Source organism: Glycine max, chromosome 2 (genome assembly GCF_000004515.6).
Source record: "Glycine max cultivar Williams 82 chromosome 2, Glycine_max_v4.0, whole genome shotgun sequence".
Taxonomy (NCBI): Eukaryota; Viridiplantae; Streptophyta; class Magnoliopsida; order Fabales; family Fabaceae; genus Glycine; species Glycine max.
This window is the reverse complement of record NC_016089.4, coordinates 38,629,368-38,638,904: the sequence shown is the minus strand read 5'-3', so window position 1 is coordinate 38,638,904 and position 9,537 is coordinate 38,629,368. Positions and strand designations below refer to the sequence as shown.

At 39.4% G+C, this 9,537-nt stretch overlaps 1 pseudogene; it reads right to left on the bottom strand.

Moving 5' to 3' along the window:
- Positions 1-4,219: 4,219 nt before the first annotated feature.
- On the bottom strand, positions 4,220-6,315 carry LOC100790516 (7-deoxyloganetin glucosyltransferase-like; annotated as a pseudogene).
- Positions 6,316-9,537: the final 3,222 nt, after the last annotated feature.

Here is a 9,537-nt window from a genome sequence, read left to right as displayed (position 1 = left end):
CAGCTAGAAGGCTTAGCCCCAATAGGAATCCCCAAATAGTAGAAAGGGGTCTCCATATGTCTATAGTTCAGAAAATGAGCTGCATCATGTACCCAATTAGTGTCATCTCCAAAAATTCCCACATGGCTTTTTGAAAAGTGTTTTTTTTTCTTAGCAAAAATAGATAAATATATTAATAATAGCAGTACCAGTGGTACTATAGATACATAGAGGGATTGGGGACATAGCTGGTTCACAATGTGGAATTTACATTATGGACCAGCTACACCCAATATCTACTTTACATAATTAAAAACTTAACCCCAGCAACTGCCCTACTTTCCTAATTACACAAAAGCTTCTTTTAAATTAGAAGACCAGTGATTAAAATGAAACACAAAATCCTTCTCCGTAGCTTTTAGAGTAGAAGAAGTGCATCATCCATCACTTTGGTTGCATTAAATGTCTGATTTTCAAACACCAACTTATTTCTATGGTGCCATATGGTCCGAGTAAGGGCTATCCACCAACATGTCCACCTTACAGCTTTGGCCCCAACTGCATTCCCACTGTTGTGTTGTAGAAAGTGTGCCCTCGGATTTTTTGGAAGAGCACACAGTGACTTCACCCACGCCAGAGACTCCCACCAAAAGGGTAGGGTCTTGTTGCAGCTGAAAAACAGGTGTGCTGCATCCTACTCCAAGCTGTTACATAGTGGACACAACGAATCGCTTATTTCCACTTGTCTCCTCCTCAAATTCACCTTCGTTGGTAGGCGATCTTTGATGAGCCTCCATGAGAACACCAATGCCTTAGGTGGTAACTTTAGTTTCCACAATTTCCCGAAAACCCCATCCTCATCATCCCCCCTTATTGCCTCCAGCAGAATCCCATATCCAGATTTTGTAGAATAGATTCCACTCAGATATGCTTTCCTAGTCCATGAGTCTGCTCCTTGCTGTTGGATTGATGACGATCCAATTTCCTCTAGAAAATCTGCAGCCATTGAAACTTCGCTGTCAAATAAATTTCTCCTCCAATTGAAGCACCATTCCCAACCACCATTCCCAACCTTCATCTTTGTGACTTCCCAAGAGGCTGATAGTTTGTTGTTTTTGGTTGGAAATTTGGTATAAAGAGGGAAATCTTTCCGTTAATGGTCTGTCCTCGGCTGTCCACTTGTCTTCCCAAAATCTGATATTGTCTCTGCAGCCCACTTTCCATTCTATTTGCTCTTTCAATACTGCTGACTCCTCTTGTTGATTAAGATGCCTAAGGTCCTTCCACCAATGAGAGTGTAGTGTGCTTCTTCTTTGATCATCTAAATTTCTCCAGCCGCCATACTTTGAATTCAGTATTCTAGTCCATAACTGTCCGTTTTGTTGAAACAAGTCCCATCTCCACTTTCCAAGCAATGTTGTATTAAACTTCCTCAAGTCTTTAACACCTAATCCTCCTTTCTCTTTAGGGAGACACACATTTTCCCACTTGACCCATGCGATCCTCCTTTGCTCCGAACCATCGCCCCAAAGGAATTTGCGCTGGATATTAACTAGTTGTTGTATTACTTTGTTGGGTGCCCTGAAAAAGAAAAGAAGTAAATAGGAAGCGCTGTTAGGACTGCGTTAATCAAAGGCTTTTTGAAAAGTTAATCTTCAACCAGATGCCATTTCAAAACCCCTAAGCATGGCCTTCAACAATGAAATTATCCCATGAAGCTTCTCCCACAAACACGTATCATCTGCATATTGTAGAATGTTTACAGGCTCTTCTGCTTCCCTACTAAATAGCTTCTGTACAGATCTTTGTTATGCTGTCCTCATTATACCAGTCAAGCCTTCTGCCACAATATTAAAAGCAATGGGGCTAAGGGTCCCCTTGCCTCAATCCTCTAGTGGGGCAAATTCCTTTGTAGGGCTGTCCATTTATTAGGATTGATATAGTAGCTGATTGTAACATGCATTGATCCATTTTCTCCATTAGAAAACCCCATCCTATCCACATATATCCAGAAATGACCATGAAACAGAATCATAGCTTTTCGAATCCACCTTAAACACCAAAGCTGGCTTCTTACATCTTTTAGCTTCCTCTACTACCTCATTGAGATCAAGTTCCATGAAGGATGTGTCTATCCTTTATGAAGCTGATTGTCTTTCATCAATGAGGCAGGCATCACTTCCTTAGTCTATTTGCCAATAATTTGGCTATTATTTATACATACAGCTAATGAGGGAGATGGGTCTATAGTCATTAAATGACTGAGGATGTTTGTTTTAGGAATTAGGCCAGAAAGGATGCATTGCTGCCCTTAGGAAAGCTTCCATTGACATGAAATTCATCCACAAATCTCCTGAAATCTATTTTAACCCCCAAAACTCCTTTATAAAATTAAAATTGAATCCATCCGGCCCAGGACATTTAACTCCTCCACACTCCACACACATCTTGAGTTCAGATCTGTAAATAGGCAGTCAGCTCCTCTCTTTGGTGTGAGTAATCTATTGAATGAACCCCATCCAAGTAGGTCTGCAATTTTCCTCAGGAATCTTCTAGCAAAATTTGACAGCTTCATCCTTAACCAATTTAGGTTGCTGGACCCATATATCTTCAATGAATATTCCTTGAATTGCATTATAATGTCTTTTGAAGTTTATAGATTTATGGAAAAAGGCTGTATTTCTGAGAGTATAATTGACACAGCCATAGCTCTCAAGCACAGAGTTTCTTCCACCATTGCCTGAACCGATTCTCTGAAGTGGGTTTTTCTTCTTCAAATCTGTTATCTTTTTTCTTCAGACGTTGGTTTTGTTTCTTCAAATCTGGGTTTTTGTATATATGGGATTTGAAGTTGTGCCTCAACAAAGGCAGCAGAAACTGTAAGAAAATTCATAGATCTGAGATTTTGTGACAGAGAGGTGATGGACATTCATAGATTCAAGTTTTTTTCTTTACAGATTTGGGTTTTATTGGCCAGAATTTCTTTATTGTTGCAGTGAAATTTTCTTTTTCTGTTGGTTTAAGTTGATTATGGATGTTGTATTTTAATTGAAATGGAGATAATAGAAAAATTTGCAATTGGGTGGAATTTCCCCTTGTTCATCGATCGGCTTTATAGCATTGTTAATTTCTCCATTTTCTTGATTTGTATAGTAAGGTTCCGGGGACAAATGTTGTATTCAATTTGAGAACCATGTGAAAGGTTTTGTGTACAAGCATAAATTAATGTCTTTTGATTTCATTGTGATGGCTTCAGTGGTTCATACATGCGTTAAATATACCAAATTAAAAATTGTCCATGAACTGTTTGATAGAATGACTGAGAATGAATTGAAATTTTCTTGGAAAGTTGTATTCTGAACTTATTTTTCTTACAAATCAAACTTTTTACTTTGAAATCAGTGTAGTTTGTGTTGAATGTGATAGAAAGGATTCAGAGGTAATGTCTTTGGAAGAAGACAAATGAACAGTATAGGATGAGCATAGGAGATCCTCATTTGCAAATTTTATAATTTTCATGTAACCGACTGTTACCTCCTATAACAGGTCATCAGTGGTGCCTCTCTTGTGCATCAGACTTTAACTAATTCACCATAGCCAGCACTGTGAATTGTGAGGGGTCTTTTTCCAAACCCAGAAAGAAACCCTTCCATTTTTCACCTTGGTTCACCACTAAAGTGTTGTCGTAGCTTCTGCTCCGTCGTTTTCTCAGTTCACTGTTCAATCTCTCCTTGCTCAGTATAAAAGTTCCTCATTTTGTGGCAAAAGGTGCACATTGCTAAAAAAGGCTTTAAATACACTCTCAGTATAATGTCTTCTGAGAGTCAATGTATGACCATGAAGTGAGAGTCAATTGTTGATAAAAGGCTTTAAATACACTGTGGCTAATTTCTGTATGGTTTTTTTTTAGGTTATCATTTACTACTGCTAATTGGCGTTGCTGTGGAAGTCTTTGATTATAGCAACTCCAGGTACGTATGTACGTCTACTATCTTTATATGTATTATGATAGACTACTGTTTTGACATTTGTCCTAGCATTTATACACACACACACACACACACACACACACACACACACACACACACACAACCACACACACAGAAACACACACATACACCCACCCACCCCCCCACACACACAACCACACACATAAAATACTAACAGACCGAAAATACTACTAATCCTACAAAGGAACACCCCCCCCCCCCCCAAAACCTTCGATTAATCTAATGTTTATCTAATTAAGCAACACCTCCTTAATGAATTTGTCCAAGTTCATGAATGAACAACCACTGGGTGTAGTGCCTTCCTCTGCCTTCTTCTTCAACTCCACGATCTTTTGTCTCATTTTCTTTCCTTTCTCTCCCGCCATCAAGTCATTCACCAGCTTCTCCACCTCTTCTCTCTTCACATTGGTATGAATTTCAATCCCAATTTCCCATTTATTGCAAATATATCTGCAGTTTGTTGGCTGATCTGCAAAGAATGGCCAACACAGTATTGGTACTCCAGCACAAACACTTTCAGTGGTTGAGTTCCATCCACAATGAGTCAAGAATCCACCAAGGATGGTTCAGCACTTGCTCCTGTGGACACCAACTTGCTATTAGGCTTCTATCTTTAGTTTCATTCATAAACTCAGATGACAATCACTGAACCTCCAATGACAAGGTCAGGCCTAATGATCCACAAAAAGGGTTTCTTGCTGTTGGCCAAACCCCAAGCAAACTCCAAGAGTTGTTCTGCTGACATAACTGTGATGCTGCCAAAATTCACATAAACAACGGATCCCGATTCCTTGGATTCTAGCCATTGAAGACACTTTGGATCTTCCTTCCAAAGATTGGAACCTAAAGATGCGAAGTTGTTTTGTGACTTTGATTTAAAAGTAAAGGGAAAGACCAATGGTACAAAGAAAAGGGAGCATAGAGGAGAGACCATTCATTGCATCTCTCTCAAGTTCATCAAAAGTATTAAACACAATAACAGAGTGATGCAAGCTCCATTGGAGCTTGTAGGCCTAGGATCTTCTTCATCAATGGATTCCTTTGCTTCTTGGAAGATGAATGGCAGCGGAATGGAGAAGGAGAGAGAGAGGAGAGTCACTTCAAGGAGAAGATGAGTCTAGAAGAAGCTCACCACCATAGGAGGCCATGGATAAGAGCTTGGAGGAAGAAGGAGATGAATGACGGGAGAGGGAGAGAAGAGCACGAAATTTTGTGCTCTAAATGAGCTTGAAATCTGAAGTTTAATATTCAAATGATCAAAGTTAAAAAAAAATGCACACACATGACCTCTATTTATAGCCTAAGTGTCACACAAAATTGGAGGGAAATTCAAATTTCACTTGAATTTGAAATTGAATTTGTGGAGCCAAACTTTGGAGCCAAAATTTCACTAATTATGATTAGTGAATTTTAGTTATGGTTCAGCCCACTAATCCAAGATCAATTCCAAGATTCTCCACTAAGTGTGCTTAGGTGTCATGAGGCATGAAAAGCATGAAGGACATGCACAAAGTGTGACTATATGATGTGGCAATGGGGTGTAGTAAGCAAATGCTCACCTCCCCGTCTAAAATTTAATTGGATTGGGCTTCTACCAATTCAATTAAATTTATTTCCAACCACACACACAAATATCCACTTAGTGCATGTGAAATTACAAAACTACCCTAATACAAAAACTAGTCTAGGTGCCCTAAAATACAAGGGCTGAAAAATCCTATATTTCTAGGGTACCATACCTACATTATGGAGCCCTAAATACAAGGCCCAAAAATAATGAAACCTTAATCTAATATTTACAAAGATTAGTGGGCTCGTACTTAGCCCATGGGCCCGAAATCTACCCTAAGGCTCATAAGAACCCTAGGGCCTTCTCTTGCATCTCTGGCCCAATCTACTTAGAGTTTCTATCCAATGCCCTTGCGGGGTAGGATTCCATCACAGAGGCACTGAGAACTCTAGTAGCTACTTCAATTAAATATTCTAGCATGAAATCATTTGGATCTATTGTCCTTATAAAGCTAGGCAGATCTTTCAAGCGGAAATTTAATCACCAGAAAATCTTACTCTAATTTCCTCATTTACAAGATTCTGCAACCTTCTAAAATCTAGAGCCCATCAAAACCTTTCCTTTGGAAGAATTATTAACCTTAGGAAAATCTAGTGAGCCCACAAGATTATCTAACATAGAACTACATTTCTCAATTCTAGGGTTCCTAGAACTAACATGCTTTCCATCAGCTTCCCTCACTCCAAATTTAACGGTGCTATCTATGTCGTGCAAGGACTCAACTTCCTGCTTCTTCTTTTTCTTCTTCTTATGCATTTCACCCCATCCACATTTTCTTCTTCTTGTTGTTGATTAAAATTTTCACCATCAGCATTCCCACTGCCACTTTGTTGCCTTTTGAACTAATCGAATTTCACATGCCGAAGGCCGAGCTCCTTGTTAATATCAACACTTTGAACAGAATTTCCCACTACCTTCCCACTGTCATTACCATTCTCTGTTCTGTGCCTTTTGTGCTTCTTATGAGAGTCAGATGATCCAAGCTCCTTGTGGAGGTGCTTGAGCTCGTTGAAAGATGCAAAAGCTCAGTGGAGATATGCATTGATGACATCAGAAGTACCATTGTCAGCAGAGACAAACTTTGTGAGAATTTGAGCTGCTTTCGAAACTGATATGTCTTTTACCGGAACACAATGTCCAGAGATTGTCTTCATCTTCCTGCCCTTTGGCTCTCGCACATATATTATCTATTTTCGCTGAGCAAAACAAAAAAAATAGTCTAAATTGTGCAGTGCACAGTTAAGAGAAAAGTTTCCCTGGTTCAGACGTGAAAGCTCAGAGCTAAATGCATTGCAAATGTCTAGCAACTTGGAACTTATGTCGAAGTACACATCAATCCATTTGTCCTCCCAATCACTCACAGGAAGCTCAAGGGCAGTCATAAGGTGAGGATTTCATCCTTTTTTTTAGGCACAAGATAATTGGTTTGTAGAATCAGCTAAGCCCAAACCCTGCAGAAAACGTTCCCTCCTCTCCTTCACAGTAACAAGGTCCTTCAGACTTAAAGCAATAGTGGATAGATTTCCATCATCTGTAATCACACAAAACAACATTGATCACTAGTTTGCCCTCAAATTTTACTAGCATGACAACTACACACATCCTCATGATACACACAGACCCTAATGATACACACACACACATATACCCAACTACAATAATAAAGCATAAGCACCTTTTAAACCCAACATTTGAAATTAGTTACATAAATAACTGCTGATGTCTATATTTGTCTGTAATTGAATTTTACCTTTTGTATGTTGTTGTATGTGATCAGTGTAATTTGCTATATAAACAACTGTTGTTCATGCTGAGTGAACCTTAGATTCCCGTTTGAGACTGAATGCAATGACTCTTGCGGACAGTTTGCATTAGTCATTGTATTTAGTCTTGAATTTTCCGTTTGGACAGTTTGGGGAGACTGGTATTTTTATGTTAGATTCATTCGTGAAGGTTATTATTATTTTCATTAATTTGATTAAATTTTGGTTCAATGGATTTCAAGTTGTTCTTTGAGTGCATACTTGATTATCGGGAAATTCATTTCACCGATGTCATGTCGTGTACTTGGAGACCAATGCGAAATGCTGCCGAAATTTAGTCAAATTTTTGTAAATAATGGTAACCCTGACGTTTGAAGCTAACATAAAAGACAGTTTTCCTAAATGGGATAGGGCCACACCTATAAATAAAAAAGTGAGATTTTCATGCATGGAATTACTTAGATGGATCGAAGTTGGATGAATGAAAGTCGCATGAGCCCAGAATATGAGGATGGCGTCGAACAGTTCTTGCAATTTGCTTCAGAAAGAGGTCGACCGAATGAAGAAGGAAAATATTATTGTCCTTGCATCAACTGTTTTAATGGAAGACGACAACTACTCTATGACATACGAGACCATCTATTGTGTGATGGGATTAAGAAGAATTACACGACGTGGATATGGCATGGTGAAGTCACAGACATGCAGAGTGGGTCCCAATCTGAACTGTTTGATGTAGAAATGGGAGATCGGTTAGAGGACATGATTCGTGACCTTGGACAAGAGTCTTTCCAGCAAGCACACACCCCAGTGTATGAAGGATTGCAGAGTGATTCAAAGAAGCCTTTGTATGTAGGGTGCTAGAATTCCTTAACCCTGTTGTCTGATGTGTTAAGTCTAGTTAATGTGAAGGCCAGGTATGGGTGGAGTGACAAAAGTTTCACCTCACTGCTTGAGGTAGTGCACAATCTGCTTCCAGAGGACAACATGTTGCTTAAAAGTTACTATAAGGCGAAAAAGATATTGTGTCGATGGGTATGGAGTATCAGAAGATTCATGCTTGCCCCAACGATTGCATACTGTACAGGCATGAATTCCAAGAAATTTTGAAATGCCCTATCTGTGGGACTTCACGGTACAAAGTGAAGGATGAAGAGGAAAACAATTATGATGAAAACTCCAACAAGGGCCCCCCAGCGAAGGTTTTGTGGTATCTTCCAATCATTCCAAGGTTTAAGCGTCTTTTTTCAAATGAGGACGATGCAAAAGACCTTACATGGCATGCAAATGGAAGGATTTCTGATGGAATGGTCCGTCATCCGGCTGATTGCTCGCAGTGGAAGAAGATTGATGGTTTGTATCCAGATTTCGGGAAAGAGCCAAGAAATCTTAGACTTGGACTAGCCAATGATGGAATTAATCCATATGGCACCTTAAGCACTCAACACAGTTCATGGCCAATTCTGCTAGTAATTTACAATTTGCGTCCTTGGTTGTGCATGAAGCGAAAATACATGATGTTGTCTATGATGATATCGGGCCCAAGACAGCTAGGAAATGACATTGATGTTTATCTAAGTCCGTTGGTTGAAGATCTGAGAAAGTTGTGGGACGAGGGGGTTGTAGTGTTTGATGCGTTTCCCAAGGAGACGTTCGAAATGCGTGCAATGCTTATTTGTACCATTAATGACTTTCCAGCATATGGGAATCTCAGTGGTTACAGTGTTAAGGGTCATCATGCATGTCCCATCTGTGAAGAAAACACAAGCTACATACAACTTAAACATGGGAGAAAAATAGTCTACAATAGGCATCACCGCTTTCTAACACCCAATCATCCTTACAGACGACTGAAAAAAGCTTTTAATGGAAGTCAAGAGCATGATATTGTGCCGATACTGTTTACTGGTGAGCAGGTATATCAGCAGGTTCAACACCTGAATACTGTATTTGGGAAGACCCAAAAGAAGGATAAAAGTAAGAGTTGCATATGGAAGAAGAGGTTCATTTTCTTTGATCTTCCGTACTGGTCTAATCTTGACGTTAGACATTGTATTGATGTTATGGATGTGGAGAAAAATGTTTGTGACAGTGTGATTGGGACGCTCTTTAACATTCAAGGCAAGACGAAGGATGGCTTGAATACCCGTCAAGATCTAGCTTATATGGGCATACGATCACAGTTGCATCCAAGGTCTGATGGGAAGAAAATTTA